Genomic DNA, 17,879 nt, shown 5'->3' with positions numbered 1-17,879 from the left:
GCATGAAGCTTAGCTGATCAATGTTGCCAAGCTGGTGGTGACGGACAATTTGTAGTTTATTCTCTAGCTGATTACGGGAATCTATTCTAAACTATGGAGAAGACGTTCCCTTATTTTTTGCATATCACTTAAATAGTTATTAAAAATTCTTTCTCTGTGCGCATGATCCAATCACAAATTAAACCTGCTCTTTATTGCTGCTATTTTATATCGGATGTTTGTTTCTGCTGTTGTTTATAAATCTGTCATACTTATTGTTTGCCAAAATTATTCAACCATAAGCTCATCATACAGTCCTAGACATGTTAAGAGGGACAAATTGTTTGTCATCGATCAATGCATGCGTTCTGTTATACTTGATCCTAGCCACACATGCCATACATACGGATGCACAAACTTTTTAGTTGTTCCAAATAACAAGAAAATAAAATCCCAACCTTATTCCCTTCACTGGTGGAGAAACCAAATTTCGTCGGTCGGCCGAATTCCACAATAGTCCCGGTTGCAATAAAAACCGGGGCTAAAGATGATCTTTAGTCCCGGTTAAAAAGGGTAACGGGCATATTTGATCTTTAGTCCCGGTTCAAATGTTGTCAGGGCTTGTCAGACCCCCTGGGATCTTTAGTCCCGGTTGGCACCAACCGGGACTAAAGATCGTAACTTTAGTCCCGGTTGGTGTTATGAACCGGGGCTAAAGATCCTCATAACACCAACCGGGACTAAAGTCCCACCCCTATATATATATATATATATATGTCTTCTTCCTCCTCCAACTGCCCGAGCAAGCTTCAAAATTTCTTCTAAAAAGAGAGGAGGTCATGCCAGAATTTATTTTGGTAATTATATACAAATTAGAGGTGCCTAAAAGGTTAGCAACTTCATCCTCAAATGTTTTTTTGTCATATTACATTTGGAGCTATGTTTTGCACACATTTTTGTCTCCAAAATTTAGTTGTAAGTTGATGAGAGAGAAAATTTGTGTGGGGAAGAAAGAATATATAGAAATTTAGTTTATTTGCTAAAGAAGGTTTTATAAATAGTTGAGAAGGAAAATATAGTGAAAGTTAATCTTAAATAATAGAAAACAAACTAAAATGAAAATTAAAATGAAAATTAAAAGAAGGACAACACATTAATATTAGTTTAAAACTTTAGAAATAGTAAATAAGAATTATTTGGTGTAATATTTTATAATTTTTATATTAATAATGATATGTCATTATTGTATGACTGTTGAAAGAGTTTGTAATTATTTTATAATTATTGTATGTCTGTTATTATTGTACGAATAATTATTTGTGTACGATTTTTTTCATCTTATGTAGATGGATCGGCAATGGATGTACGCTGACCGGTGGTCCAAAGAGTTTATTGACGGCGTGCATTATTTTTTGAGAGTGGCCGAAGCTAACAGGCATAAGGGTTTTATTTGTTGTCCATGCAATAAGTGTAAGAATCAGAAGGAGTATTCTGCATCCAGGACTATTCATTTCCACTTGTTTGAGTTGGGGTTCATGTCAAGCTATAACTGTTGGACATCCCATGGAGAGCAAGGGGTTGAAATGGAAGAAGATGAAGTGGAAGACGACAATATTCCGGACTTTGCTCAGTACGCTGGATTTGAAGGAAATCAAACGGGCGAGGAGGAAAAGCATGCTGATGGTAACGACGTTGCGGATGATCTTGGTCAGATGTTGCAGGATGCCAAGGAGGACTGCGAAAGTGAAAAGGGGGCCCATAAATTGAACAAGATGTTTGAGGACCACAGAACGTTGTTGTACCCAGGTTACGAGCAGGGACATAAAAAGTTGGATACCACTCTGGAGTTCTTGCGATGGAAGGCTGGTGTTAGTGACAAGGCATTTGGCGATTTATTGAAACTCATCAAGAACATTCTTCCGGAGGGAAACAAATTGCCAAAGACAACGTACGAGGCTAAGAAGATAGTCTGCCCTCTAGGACTGGAAGTTCAGAAGATTCACACATGTCCAAATGATTGTATCCTATATCGCGGTGAGAAGTACGAGAACCTAGAAGCATGCCCTGTTTGCAAAGCACTACGATACAAGATTAGACGGGACGATCCAGGAGAAGTTGACGGGCAGCTAACAAAGAAGAGAATTCCTGCTAAGTTGATGTGCTATTTCCCTATAATACCACGGCTAAGGCGTTTGTTCAGAAACAAGGGGAATGCTTGAATGATGCGATGGCACGCTGAAGAGCGTTAACAGGACAGGATGCTGAGACACCCCGCCGATGGTTCGCAGTGGCGAAACATCGATAGAAAATTTAAATACTTTGGAAAGGACGCACGAAACATACGGTTTGGTTTAAGTACGGATGGCATGAATCCTTTTGGAGAGATGAGCAGCGGCCATAGCACTTGGCCCGTTACGATGTGTATCTACAACCTCCCCCCTTTGCTATGTATGAAGAGGAAGTACATAATGATGTCGATTATTATTCAAGGCCCCAAGCAACCTGGTAACGACATCGATGTTCCTAAGACCACTGGTCGAAGATCTTAAACTGTTGTGGAAGAAGTAAGGTGTCCCTGTGTGGGACGAGGACAAACAGGAGGAGTTTAACGTACGAGCGCTGCTGTTCGTAACCATCAATGATTGGCCTGCACTTAGCAACCTATCCGGTTGATGACACAACTGCTACCAGTTATAATAAGGGGTATCCTCCTAGACAATATCCGGGCAACAATAACAAAGCTATGTTCTTTCATGAACGCAATTTCGCAGAAGGTCATCGATCTGGATAGATTAGAAGCCCTTCAGAATGATGTGGTGCAATGTCTTGTCAGCTTTGAGTTGATATTTCCACCTTCATTTTTCAATATAATGACGCATCTACTTTGTCACCTTGTCAAAGAGATCGGTATTCTTGGGCCTGTGTACCTACACAACATGTTTCATTTTAAGAGGTACATGGGCGTTCTGAGGAAGTATGTTCGTAACTGTGCTCGTCCAGAGGCAAGCATCGCCAAGGGGTATGGAACAGAGGAGGTCATTGAATTCTGCGTAGAATTTATTAAAGACCTTCGCCCAATCGGTGTACCTGAATCACGCCATGAAGGGAGACTACGGGGAAAGGGGACTTTCAGAAGAAAAGCAATAATGACGGTGGACAACAATTTATTCTATAAAGCCCATTTCACAGTTCTGCAACAATCTTCATTGGTGGCTCCTTACATCGAGGAGCACTTGGCTCTAGTTCGTGCCACAAACATCGGTAAGTCCGATGCATTGATTACACGGCATCACATTGATACTTTCCCCGCGTGGCTGCGACAACATCTCATGGGTAACGAGGCGATTAACCAGCAAGTGGCCTTCCTGGCGAGGGGTCCATCTAGCTCGATCGCGACATTTCAGGGATATGAGATCAATGGGTACACATTCTACACGAGAACCCAAGACATGAAGAGCACGAACCAGAACAGTGCCGTTCGTATCGATGCCATGGGACACGATGGTACAACTGGCACGTATTACGGTGCCATCGAGGAGATATGGGAACTTGGCTATGGACCTCTCAATGTCCCTTTGTTCCCGTGTCAATGGGTTAGGTTGACTGGTGGAGGCGTAACGATTGATGACAGTGGGATGATAACGGTTGACCTTAACAAGGTTGGATACTCGGACGAACATTTTTGTCCTTGCCAATGATGTAACGCAAGTTTTTTACGTGAAGGACATGTCTAGCAAAAGAAAGAAGGGCAAAGGGCCTGACGAGCCAAAGCGCCACGTGGTTCTCCCAGGCAAAAGAAAAATCGTCGGAGTAGAGGACAAGACTGACGAGGATTACGATCAGTTTGATGGGCAACCCCCTTTCACGGTGACGATTGACCCTAGCATCCTCCTATCAAATGAAGACACCCCTTACTCACGTAGCGATCACAAGGAAGGAACAGTAGTGAGGAGAAAGTACGTGCGGACAACCGTCACCGCCGATGTATTGCCGTAATTGTTGTGTACACGATGTAAACTATTTTGTATGTATTGAATATGCTAGTTATATATGATTATTAACAAATTTAAACAATGCATATGCTAGATATATATGATTATTAGAATTTTTAAAAGTTTTGAATCATGCCTGTCGTATTTACATATGTTAATTAGATTTTTTAACAATTTAATATCATGCTTATGCTAATTATATATGATTATTAGAATTTTTATTAATTTAAAATCATGCATGTGGTATTTACATATGTTAATTAGAATTTTTAACAATTTAATATCATGCATATGCTAATTATATATGATTATTAGAACTTTTAACAATTTTAAATCATTCACATGCTTATTATATATTATCCACTTAATATACTACAGACAACAATAATTTTTCGAAGGTTTTGTCATTAATTTTTTGACTTTAAATAATTTTAATGCATTATTTACTATTTTAGAAACACATATGTAATGAAATTCCATATTCAGTGCTATTATCTTTAGTCCCGGTTCTTAACCCTAACCGGGGTTAAAAAGGATTTGGAAATAGCGGAAAAATATCTTTAGTCCCGGTTGGTGATAACAACCGGGAGTAAATATATCTTTACTCCCGGTTCGTAAGAACAACCGGGACTACAGATCTTTTCTTTAGTCCCGGCTGTTCTTACGAACCAGGAGTAAAGATATCTTTACTCCCGGTTGTTCTCACCAACCGGGACAAAAGATCTAGGGGTATGTATATTCTCGATGCACCCTCGTCTTCTCCACCAACACTCAGAAGTTTTTCTTCTGATCGATCTCGGCTTCTCCTTCGCCGCCACTGCCTAGGGCATCCCCACGCCGACGCCGCCGTCGTCTCTCGCCGTCGTCTCGTAGTCCTCGCCGCCTCCGCCGCCGCCGCATCTCTGGGTGAGAGCCGCCGCTGCCTCTCTCTCTCTCTCAATCTCTCTCTCTCCAAACCGCCGCCACCTAGCTCGTTGCCGACGCCGCTGCCGACGTAGACGCGCGCGGCCGACCCCTCCTCCCCCTCCCGCCAAAGCCGACCCCGACTTCGATGTGGTCGCAACTGCCGACGCCGCCGCGTCCACACGGCCGCCACGGCGATGACGCCTACGCCACTACCACGCCACCGCCCCCGCCTCGAGCTCGCCATGCCACCGCCGCGCCGCCACGCCGCGCACACCATCGGACCGCGCCACGCCGCCGCGCCGCCCCGCCGCCGCCGTGACACACTGCCACCAGGCCGCCTGACCGCGCGCGCCACGCCGCCACGACGCCCCGCCGCCGCCACGACACGCTGCCGCCACGCCGCCGCTCCGCTGCCGCCACGGCCGCCCCGTCATTACCGAACGTGAACGAACATAAACGAACGTGAATGAACGCGAACGAACGTGAATGAAACGTGAACGAACGTGAACGAATGCGAAGGAACACGAACGAACGGGAACGAACGGGAACGAACGCGAACAAACGCGAACGAACGTGATTGAAACGTGAACGAACGCGAACGAACGTGATTGAAACGTGAACGAACGCGAAGGAACGTGAACGAACGAAACGTGTACGAACGAGATAATTAAACGATTCTTGAACTTAGCATATATATATATATGATTATATGAACTTGAAAACGTGAAATACAATATATGTTCCTTTGCGTTTAGACTAATACATTTTTTTGCATGTTGCAGAGAAGACGTCGTCGTCGTCGTCCCCCAAGCCGAAGTGGTAGCTAGCCCTCGAAGGAATTCGCGCAGACAAGTGATGTAAAGATGTGATTGTTAGAGATTTAATATAAGATTATTAGATTTCTAATATAAGATTATTAGATTATTAGAGTTAGCATATGTGAGTGTTAGTGATTATTAGATTATTAGACTTAGCATATTTGGGTGTTAGATATTGTTAGAGATTTAATATAAGATTATTACAGGTTTAATATACGAAACTTAATTAGACTTAGCATATGTGAGTGTTAGAGATTGTTAGAGATTTAATATAAGATTATTAGTGGTTTAATATACGAAACTTAATTAGACTTAGCATATGTGAGTGTTAGAGATTGTTAGAGATTTAATATAAGATTATTAGAGGTTTAATATACGAAACTTAATTAGACTTAGCATATATGAGTGTTAGAGATTGTTAGAGATTTAATATAAGATTATTAGAGGTTTAATATACGAAACTTAATTAGACTTAGGATATATGAGTGTTAGATTGTTAGAGATTTAATATAAGATTATTAGAGGTTTAATATACGAAACTTAATTAGACTTAGCATATATGATTATCTAGGGTTCTAATATACGACACTTAGACTGAGCATATATGATTATTTAAGTTTTAATACAAGATTAGTAGAGTTTTAATATTACAGTTAGCAAATATACACTCCCGAGCATCCAGGACGAACACGAGGGAAAGGCGTGATTCCCTGGAAGGTTGGATTCAAGGAAGACATCCACACGTACAGAAGTCAGATGAGGAGCAAGAGAGATACCGAGGCGAAGATTGCAGATCTTGAGTACAGGGTATCGAGCTACGAGCTCAGCATGCAAGAGGAGGTGGCAAGGAAGGTGGATGAACGCATGGTAGCACATCGGTCCCAAGATCCCCAGCCGTACATACCTCCTCCAATGGTCAGCCCATCAGGCAATCGTAGCAGCTGCGCCTCAACGGGGCAGGTAGGATCACAGAGCATGGACGCCATGCAAACCTAGGACGAAACCACCTGCCCCGTTGATGGGATCACGCAGCGGACACCATGTGAGCTGCATATTCCCTTCAAGAACTTATCAATCAAGGTATGCTCGTAGTTTTGTGATTTTTGACTTGTACATTCCGCAAGTTGCTGCTTAGGTTGATTATTAATAGATAACCTCTCATCACGTGAAGGTGGCGTCGGGAATGGCCATCCCAACGGACATTTCAGGGACTTACCACTGCAGGCCGATTCCAGCAGGATACTCGAGGGTCGAAGTTGAGCTGGTGGAAGCCGCGTACGAGGACCTCGAGTTGGACTACCCAGGAGGAGATAGTGAGACGCATCTACGAGACACAAGCCATGCCATTATACTATGGCGCAAGCGATACATCATCCTCCCTGGGCGACAAGCGGCGTCTCGTGCACCATCTCTTCCAGCTCCGCCGTCTCCTCCTGCACCATCTCCTCCGGTTCCTCCGCCACGTCCTCCTGCACCATCTCCTCCAGCACCTCCGCCACCTCCTCCTGCACCATCTCCTCCGGCTCCTCCGGCTCCTCCGCCTCCTCCACCTCCACCTCCACCGTGTCCGCCTGCACCTCCCAAGACAAGGTCTCGCCAAGCTCCACCTCTTGCCCGCACAAGGGCAACGAAGAAGGCGAAAGTTGACGCCACCAAAAACAAGGAGCCGCCGTACGATTGCAGTCAAGAGGAGCTTGACGCTTATGTGGCAGGAGAAGTCAAGAGGCAACTCAAGCCTCAGAGTCCTGAAAAGAAGATACCTATTGACCCGAGCATGAAGAAGTTCTTCAAGGGAATGTCCACCACAAACAAGGAGGCCTTAAAGCTATCGGACTATGACCGAACACTTAGGAAAGCCTATTACAAGATGTCCAAACCAGTTCCTCAGCTTGGTGAACAGCCAAACCAAGAGGTCGAGCCATTGGTGACTGGCAAAGACTTTGGCATAACGGATTTCATTTCGGACACCGGTCCAACTGTGGATCAGTTGGTTGGAGGCGCACCAATCCCGAAGGCGGAAGTGGCATACAAGTTTGAACTCGGTAAACCGCTTATCAGGCCTGAGCAGCTGCAGTCCCTACCGACACAAATGTACAAATTCCATGAACGGTACATGGACATGAGCGCCAAGCATAGAGAGATGTTCGGAGCGAGGATTAGAAACCCCGACTTCTTGCAAGGAGAAGATGTTCTATGGATCCATTTCAAGGATGTCTTCGATCTGTACCATCTGGACGCCCTTGACGTCTCTCTTCTAAGCGCATGGATTTTGTAAGTATCTTTGAGTTCGATTTGTTTCGTTCGATAATTAGCTCCTGGCATATATGAAAACAATAATAATTTCCTTTCATCGTTGTAGAATGGAGATTCAAAGGGTCCGACGGTGGGGGGTTTACGATACTGGGTTCATCGACCCTCGGAAAATCAACACCGAAATGATTGACAAGTACGAGAAAGACACAAAGGACAATCTTGTCCATCTCCTAACGCAGCAGCATTTCATGACGTTCATACTACTGCCGTACAACACAGAGTTTTTATTGTCGTTCGAACAAATTTCATTCCCATCCATATAACATGTACATTCTGAAATTTATGTCATCTCACGCATATTCCAGATTCCACTGGGTCCTGTTATTTTTCGACTTGGACGCATGCAGAGTCACTGTGTACGACTCAATGAATAAAGAGGAGAAGGTTTTTGACAAGGTGTTTCAACTGATAGACAGGTAATATAATATCATCTATTCCAAAGTCGCGGGACTCTGTTGCTATTATGTTGATCTCGAGTAATAATTAATTAATCATAGCTTGCAACTGCACATGTAGGGCTTGGGATCGGTTCCGTCAATTGGTCCACGGGACTTGGAAAGAAAAACTTGGACGGAGGTTTTATTTTTCAGTGAGTACATGCATGATCCAAAATTATATTGAATTGAATCTCTAATTACTGTTAATATAAAGAGTATATTAAATCTCTCATCGTTTCTCATGTAGTGTGCAAAGCAGGACAAGGGAACTAACTTATGCGGCTACGACATATGCGAGTATGCCCACTGCCTATCACACCAAATATACACCACATGAGAGCTCGATGTACGTATACATAAACCATTCAAAATTTTATTGCGTATCGATTTGTTAAATTGTTTATTAATTTCATATATTGATATGTCATTATTTTTCGAATGATAGCGTATTCACATGAGGGAAAATCTCCCACACAAGGATTTTATCATGGTTGTTCAAGAACAACTGATGGGGTTCATTAACGAAGAAGTCCTTAATCCCGATGGTGAATTCTACTACGACGGATCGACAATTCATAACGTCGGTCCTTCCTCTTCTGACATAACGCCGGCGTCGAAGTCGTAGCTATAGCTAGCGAGCAAATGAATTGTACTATACATACATGTATATATATATATTTATATATGTACGTACATTTACTTTAGTGTTAATATATATTTTGGTAACATATATGCACATAAAATGTTAAGTGCTTTAAATTATAAATATGTGTGTAATATATGTATTTATACATATAGACATATACACATACATATATATATATATATATATATATATGTATTCTATATATGTGCATAATATATATATTACAATGCATATATATTATGCATATATATAAATCAACCATGCAGCAAACAGTGCCATACAAATAAAAAAAAAATTGGTACACCGATCTTTAGTCTCAGTTGGTAACACCAACTGGGACTAAAGATGGATCAGCCGGCCACGTGGCTGACCAATCTTTAGTCCCGATTATTTCACCCGGGACTAAAGATCGCTATCTTTAGTCCCGGAATCGTAGTCCCGGTTGGACAACCGGGACTAAAGGGGGGTTACGAACCGGTTCTACAAACGGTTTCTCCACCAGTGCTTGGTCTCCGTGGCCTGTGATGAGTTAGGGACGATGACATGGTAGATCATCATTTCACACTTGTTCCTTGTAGAAAGCTGGCGTGATTGTTCTAGATATAATTAATATATGTGCACGTTTTCTGTTGAAAGACCAATAACGGCTATAGAGGGGGGTGAATACACATGAACCAAACAACCGTTGTCTTGGTACAGATGTCACAACCTGACCAATGTTAGTCCACGCACACACTTCTTGCACTTTCGGTACTTGTCAATTTTCCATCACAAAAGAACTATAACCACACATGGTTTTACATCTGTACATGGTGATATTCCCGTAAATGTGCTTTGCGACATATTAACCGTGCAAGTCTGGCCTTCGTAGCTCATGGTTACATCGGTTCATTGTGAACAACTAATTTAACATGAGAATGAGTAGATTAAGAACACATTGCAGTTCGTGTCAAATCCCTCGTGCCTCCTATTCCTAGTTTGTGCACAAGCAAAGCATGGTGTTTAGCCATTTTTCCTAGATAGCCCTCTCTCGTTCTTGCTGCCTAGCTAACTCCTAGCCTTGTTTAGCTATGGGCAAGTTTTATAAGGGCAAGTACTACAAGGTTATGAGCACAAAAGTGCTATATATGCTTAAATTATGATGTGGATGAAAGAAGAGAAGAGAGAGAGAGAGAGGAGGAGCCACCTCTCATGTAAGGGGCAACCTTCATACAAACTTCAAGAACAAGAGAAAATGAGAGGGGTTGATTGGTGTATTGGGACTAGTGTATTAAATACAATGCATTAATACGAGTTAGTTTTGATTTTATGGATGGATGATGTGGATAAAATTGGAGGTGACCACCACCTCTTGTCACATTTAATATTATCCACATCATCAACTAATTTATTAGTAGGTGGTAGCTCATACATTAAATTGTCTCTAATATACTAGCCCCTCACTTTTTTCTCTTTCATAAAATTTGTGAAGAGGTTGCCCCTTGCATGAAGGATGGCTCATCATCTATTTTCTCTCTTCTCTCCTCCACCTCATCATTTAAGTTTAGTGGCATTTAGAGGATTGTGCTTAGATACTTATAGCACTTGCCATATGAGGTGCAGTGTACTACCTCTGACAATCTAGCATGCATGATATATGACTCTCTACCATCCTAACATTAATTGCTTCGCATTGGATGGATCTCATGGCACAACTACAAAACCTCTAATAGATACTGCCTGATACGTATCTGTACTTTGAAACCGGTCCCTATTGATATTTCCCACCTCCGCGAGATGGAAAAATGTTAATTAAACTGGCACATTTCAGCAATAGTAGTGTTGGTTATAGTGAAAATCTCGTTCCAACACTATTAGTACCCATTTTGTAGAACGAGCACCCATAAAACCTAGCCGACTCGGCGGGGCACCTGTCCTTATCCATCCACACACATGAGACCCACCCACCCATCCTTATCCTAACTCCGCCCGCGCCGCTTCACCTCCCGTAGCCCAGGGCTCACCCTACCGTCCTCCTTGCCCTCACCAAAGCCCCTTCGCCCACGCCCACGCCCAAACCACCCTCTCTCCATGCCACTCTCCCATCTCTCCAAACCTTGCTCCACTCTCCGGCACCCTATGGCTCCTTGGCCACGATGAGCTCCCTCTCTGGCACCCGTTTTCCTCTCCCCTATCTCACACCTGAGATCCACCAATGGCGTCTCCAACCTTGACCTCCACCCAGTGACTGTACGTGGAGGTCGTCGCTTCAGATCCAGCACTATCGCATGAAGCTGTAGTCGACGAGCTCGGCGTTGCTGTGGTGGGCGTGGTGACGGCGTGAGCCGGGCAACGGCAGCTAACGAGCTTGGTGATGGGCTTCAGTGGCGGAGCTCTCAACTGGTGAGGCGAGGAAGACGACGGCGGCAACTCGATGGTGGCCTCGGCGGAGGTGTTTTCATGCTACTCGATGGCAGAGGCGTCATCTCCCTGCCCGAGCTCCACCCATGCAGTGGTGCCTCCCTAAGCTCCATGGCCTTCATCGAAGGCAACTCGCCTTCTTCGGAACACGGATTGAAAGAAGCAGTCTCGGGGATTTGGGGGATATTGTTTTTTGAAGATTATAGGTATTGGTTCTACAAACAGAACCGGTATCTATAATCTTGACAGGTGTCCGTTCTAGAACCGACATCAATGCCAGAGGTCATTGGTGCTCATTACTAGGTGGTAGTTGGGAAACTGGCACTTATAAGAGATTCTCAACTAGTACATATGAGGTTCTCTGAAGTTGTGTATATGATGTACATACCATATGTTATCATTTTCAAATCAAAATGAAGCTGAACCATCCGAATTAGTTAGCTTAATTAGTAATATGTAATTATAGTCCTCTAGGCCTTCGCGCACTACACCATGACACTAGATTACCAACAGACATCTGTCGGTAAAGATAAACAATTATTGATAGACTATTTGTTGGCAAAGGCTTTTGGCAAATTATATGTTAGGAATACTATGTAATAAGACATATTATATGTCAGCAATTCTAAATTTTTTTGGGGTCAAAATAACTGTCAGCAATTTTAAGACTAGAAACCAATTATATGTCAGGAAAACTTAATGATAATCCATCTGTCAGCAATACTTCGTCCATCAGATCTTGATTCAACGGCTAGGATAGAGCGCGGTGAAAGCTCAGGCAGGAAATAAAAAAAACCGCCGATATTCTGTGCGCCAAAAAAAAACACGCCAAAAAAAACCCTAGCTAGGTCGCTGCCTCCTCTCCCCGCTTCCACCGCGCGCCGCCACCTCTCCCCCTTCCACCGCGCGCCGCCTCCTCCCCCCGCTTCCACCGCGCGCCGCCACCTCTCCCCCTTCCACCGCGCGCCGCCTCCTCCCCCCGCTTCCACCGCGCGCCGCCACCTCTCCCCCTTCCACCGCGCGCCGCCACCTCTCCCCCTTCCACCGCGCGCTGCCTCCTCCCCCCGCTTCCACCGCGCGCCGCCACCTCTCCCCCTTCCACCGCGCGCCGCCTCCTCCCCCCGCTTCCACCGCGCGCCGCCACCTCTCCCCCTTCCACCGCGCGCCGCCTCCTCCCCCCGCTTCCACCGCGCGCCGCCTCCTCCCCCCGCTTCCACCGCGCGCCGCCACCTCTCCCCCTTCCACGCTCCTCCCCATCCACTGGGCGCCGCCACCTCCTCCTTGGCCAAATCCGCCGCGCGCCGCCACCTCGCTCCCCATCCACCGCGCCCCGCTTCCCCCTCTGCCTCGGCGAAATCCTCCCACCTCCTCCACACCTTCATCCAAGTCGGCGGCGGCGGCGAGTTCAAAGTTCGAAGCTGCAAGGTACGTGGTAGAAACGAAATCATATTTTCCCGCAAGATCATCATGATGATTTTCTATGTGTGCCATGCAGCGCGGTGGTTCCCTGAGCCAGAGAAGGTGTGTTTCGATTTGGGAAGAAGAAGGCCTTGCTGTCCAGTGAGCAGGTACCTCAATTAACTCTCGATCTGATTAGCTGTGTTTCTGAATTCGATGTGATTGCAACATGTACAGCATTTCCTCCCTCTCCTATTAGCTGCGATGGCAATAAGTTAATCCCATGCATTTTTTCCCCTTGGATTGATGTGGTGTAGCTAGCTAGATGTTTTTTTTTTTGGATATTAGCTTCTTTGGCTAATCTACTCAGTGTACTGGAAAACATCTCCGCAGACATAGCCTGGAAATATGACAAACTAAGTTACATAATAAAATTAAAATAATGCAACATACCAAGTTGTTTCACACTTCAGAGTTATGCACTTTGTTTTTTTCACTGCCACACTGTGAGTATTCTGAAATAAATCCAAAATTAGCATGTTTAACCTTTAAAAAATTTAGATCAACAAGATTTTTATCAGATTAGTACCTATATATTCTCCCATTATTCTATAATCTGAGTACATAAAAATCATACTATTTATACTTGGTAAGCTGCAATGTAGTGTATATTGTCTCTAGCTCAGTTGCTTCTGGAAAAAATACACTGCAAGATTACTCAAGAGAAAGGGACCAATATCATGTCTTAATTTGTGTATTTAGAAACTGGACTTGTATATAGGCTGGAAAAAAATCACAGTTGCTCAACTATGTTTATGCTACTGTTTGCTGATTCTGTCAACTAATATATCAACTAATATATCAAAAGATTACTGTGGACTCAAGTTGGACGTTAGCTAATCATCATGGATAAGGCGTGGATGGTTGAGCCTAGGCACACACAAATCTATATACAAGGAGTGGACAATTTCCTTGATTTTGCATTTAGCAAGTCTGCAATAGGAGATAAAATATTATACCCATGTAGAAAATGTGTGAACTCATCATGGAAACAACTAGTGATCACTCAACAGTTTACCTTGTGAGTGATAGGACCAATATACAAAATGCTGAATCAGTACTACAAACTTTTTTTTCATGAGTGTTTTATAAATTGCATGGCAATTTGAGTGTGGAACCATGAAAACATTCATAGACATGATCACTTAACTGAACACTTCTTGGTGACAAGTGAAATGCCATTGTATCTGCAATGATTAGTTCATTTGAGTCCTCTCCATGAGGGTTATACTTAACAATGTATCTGCAAGGTATTGTGGTCTATTGGACCTTGGTACTCCCATCACTGACTGTCCTGTTTGTAGGTGTGTCTACATTTTTGCATAGCATTGGATGTTAGCATTATTGGGGCATCTGAATCTGAATACAGTAATGTTTTGTCATTATTGGGGCATCTGAATCTGTACAGTTCATTGATTATAGCATTGGATGTTAGCTTACATATATTGATGATAGTAGTTCTGAAGTCTATCAATATAGTATTCCCTTATTCTGAAGTCGACCACCTGTTTTTTTTTCCAATTCACCTTTCCCCATTTCAGCTGCAAACATATATATGTTGTTTCGTTGTGGTTACCACAAGTGAGGCTGACACTGAATCTTGGCTATCATGTTTCACATGGTGTTTTGTTGGGCTATCATGTGCTGCTTCTATGAAAAAAATAGTCCATGGAACTGTTAGATGAAAAAAATTGGGCTTTCACATATGGTGGCAGTATCTTCTATACTGTTTACATTTTTTATTTCAGCAAAGGGAATGTGATATTGTGGACTGAAGCATAGCTTTCCTTATTTTACAGGCAACCATAAAAAGGGCTAGCAGAGGTGCTGTAAAAGAAAATCAAGAACCTACAAGAACCATAAAAGAGATGATTTGTATTGTTTTTGGAACCTCGATACACCTACAAGAACCTTAGTTGCATCTAAGTTATGTAATTATTGCTATGTACTTGAAGAACTCCATTATATCTAAGTTGGACATTTATGTAATAGCTATTTGAGCTGATGGACAACTGCTATTTGTATCAGAATACTGCTATTGTGATACTGGTACTTGAAGGCTACTTGATGGATGAACAATAGTTATGAATAGTTTAATATTGTGTTATGCATGTGTGTAACTTACTAAAAATGATAATCTGTGTTGCAAAATTTGGAGTGGTATTCATCCATGTATGTTGCAAATTTAATTTGAGGTATGGTTCATAAAATGGATGCTAATAGGTAATTAGTATATTTTTTTGTGTGGATTACCGACTGATTGCTTGTAAGTTATTGTGCTAGCCATCTATACATTAATTGTCGGCAAATCTATAACACAATGATATGCTATCTGTTGGGAATCTTCTTAAGTGTCGGTAAATGCCCATCTGTTGGTAAAACTATCTGTCGGTAAATATGTAGCAACACTATCAGTCTATCTGTCAGCACATATTTATCTGTCGGGAAAGACTTTTGCCGGCAGCACTTGGCCTGACAGACCCTATCTGTCGGGAAAAGTTTTGCTGACAAATAATTTGACAGCATATAGATCCTGTTCTGACAGATATGTAGTAAGCAAACTAGGGGCATGGTGTAGTGGCGGTTGACCGCTATTGATACTTTGGAGACTGAAAAGAGCTGGAGTACGTGCACCCCTAGGAGACGTTTGATTGCTCAGGTCTACTTAATTAAGGATTCCATAGATGGACTGGTTTCTGGATAGGATTGCTGACGATGGCAGATTAAGACTTAAAAATTAGTTTACGTTTAGATCAAGGTGTCGGGAATGTTATAGTTTGTACGAGCATATTGCTTGTGTACGTTGGCTCCTGCCCTAGTTAATTAGTTTGTACGAGTATATTGCTTGTAATCTGGCTGTCAAACAAGTGAACTTTACTGGATGTTGACCTACTACTCTGTCCACAAAATACCAGTCCTAGCTACGACCCGGACAAATTGCTACGATTTGAATTATTTTGTTTTCTTGGTTACTAATAGTTCGTAAACGCTAGTGCAGCACCTGCTCCGGCAATAGCAGGCTAGGCTGAGAATTTCATAAGCTGTGGCCTGTATGGTTGATTGCATCCTTGTATTATGTTATAACCTCGCAAATGAACGCTCTTGCCTTAAACACTTGGGTGCATCCATCTGATGGTTGATGCCTTAGCATCAGATGCTGCACTGTTTAAATCTCTCTTTTAGCAGCCCTGACGAAGAATGGAAAATAGAGCAAGCAAAGCAGAGGATTTCAGTAGCGAGTGCAAGCAGACACACGATTTCTCCTCTCTGTTCTTCAGAAATGTCAGGTCCCTTATCCAAGGGCTATATCAGAGCCAGAGGGTCTCTGTTGTGAACCTACACGGCTACACCACTCAATAACACCGTCAAAATCCTGAAAGAAATGATGCTGACAATGCTGCTCTGGTGGTCTCAAATAAGGGCTATATCGAATTGTTTTTTTGAATATTACTTCTACATTTTCATATAGCACTACTTTAGTTTGTCCATCGTTATCGATTTGCGCCGTAAATCGTCCGCCTTTGCTGCGAGAATGCGAAATACTTTGCAGGTTTATCCTGTAAACCTTCCATTTGTCCACAAGACGGGTAGTTATATATCGTTCCATCTAAATCGGTTCCGCTAGCCGGTTTAATCTATCAAAACCCATCTTGGTTAATTTAGCTTGTTGCTAGATTGAGATGGTTGGTGTCTCCATATCACCACAAGACGTTTAGGTGTTACGATTGTGATTGTGTTATTGCCTAAAGAAGTTGCCAACAGATGGCAGCGGGTCAATGGTGGCCTTGGCAGAGGTGCGTTCTTGCTACTCGAGGGCAGCGGCATGATCTCCCTGCCCAAGCTCCACCCATGCAGTGGTGCCTTCCCAAGCTCCATGGCATAGATCCGAAGGCAACTCGCCTTCTGTGGAACATGGATTGGAAGAATCAGTCTTGCAGACTCTTTTTACGGACTTTTTTTATTTTGAGGATTATAGGTGTTGGTTATATAAACAAAACCGGTATCTACAATCTGAAGTAGTATATGTGATATATGTACCTGGATGTGGATCTTCTGCTGTAATGCAGAGGGCTACTGTTAGAACAGTAAACTAAGTTTAGCGCTACACTATAATGCAGTAGTATTGTAGCACCACTGTTTTGCACAATGTGAGTTTTACCGGTCCACAGAATTTTTCCCCTTCTACTATTCGAGATCACCGTAGCATTTGTTTTCAGCCGTTTGATAAAGATCCAACGGCAAAAACCATGCCTAATGCAAGTGTACGATAGATCCTCTGCATTATCTTCTTCAATGGAGAGGATCCGAATCCGTCAACTCTAGCTACAATAATGGATCCCAACTGGATCAAATTAAATTAACCACTTGAGATGATGGACTCAGAAAAGTTTCAACTGGAATCATCTGTCAGAACAAAGTACAATTTGACACCAGACATTTATCAGAACAGAGTACAAGTGTGCACGATATGCTTCAAGGATGCAAAGCACTAGAACAACATGCTGAGAGGACAGTGAGGAATGAGGACAGACGGATATTTCACAGCTTGGGCTGTTCATTGTGGAGCTAACAGTACAACCTTTGGGCAGGGATCTGTAGATGGCTGTAGAACAGGCATGCTTAGTTGTTCGACTAGGATACCGCATCATCGTTTGACTAGGATCTCCGATACCTTCCTTTCCTACAGGGAACATTGTACAATATTAGTCGGCTTAAGCAATTTCGCTCGTGGCAACTTTTGCCATGACTCTTCTCTTATTCTGACTTTAACAACATTTTCTACTCCCTCCATACCATAATCCCATAATGTAGTAATTGTAATCCAGTACCAGGTTAAACGCTAGAGGATGTACTGCGAGTCTAAACTGATATTCTGTCCATCTACTTGGTTCTTATATTTTTGGAATGTAGATAGTACTTGCTATCTGTT

The 17,879-nt window shown here is 43.0% G+C and overlaps 1 long non-coding RNA gene across 1 annotated transcript; it reads left to right on the top strand.

The window, feature by feature from the left end:
- The first annotated feature begins 12,711 nt into the window (after window positions 1–12,711).
- LOC107280545 (uncharacterized) lies at window positions 12,712–15,056 on the top strand. The gene is made up of 3 exons (XR_001545080.3): window positions 12,712–12,916; window positions 12,987–13,059; window positions 14,749–15,056. It is a non-coding gene; the product is annotated as an uncharacterized lncRNA (long non-coding RNA).
- Window positions 15,057–17,879: the final 2,823 nt, after the last annotated feature.

Source organism: Oryza sativa, chromosome 4 (assembly GCF_034140825.1).
Source record: "Oryza sativa Japonica Group chromosome 4, ASM3414082v1".
NCBI classification, from domain to species: Eukaryota; Viridiplantae; Streptophyta; class Magnoliopsida; order Poales; family Poaceae; genus Oryza; species Oryza sativa.
Note: the sequence above shows the minus strand (reverse complement) of the source record. Positions and strands in the feature narration are given on the sequence as shown.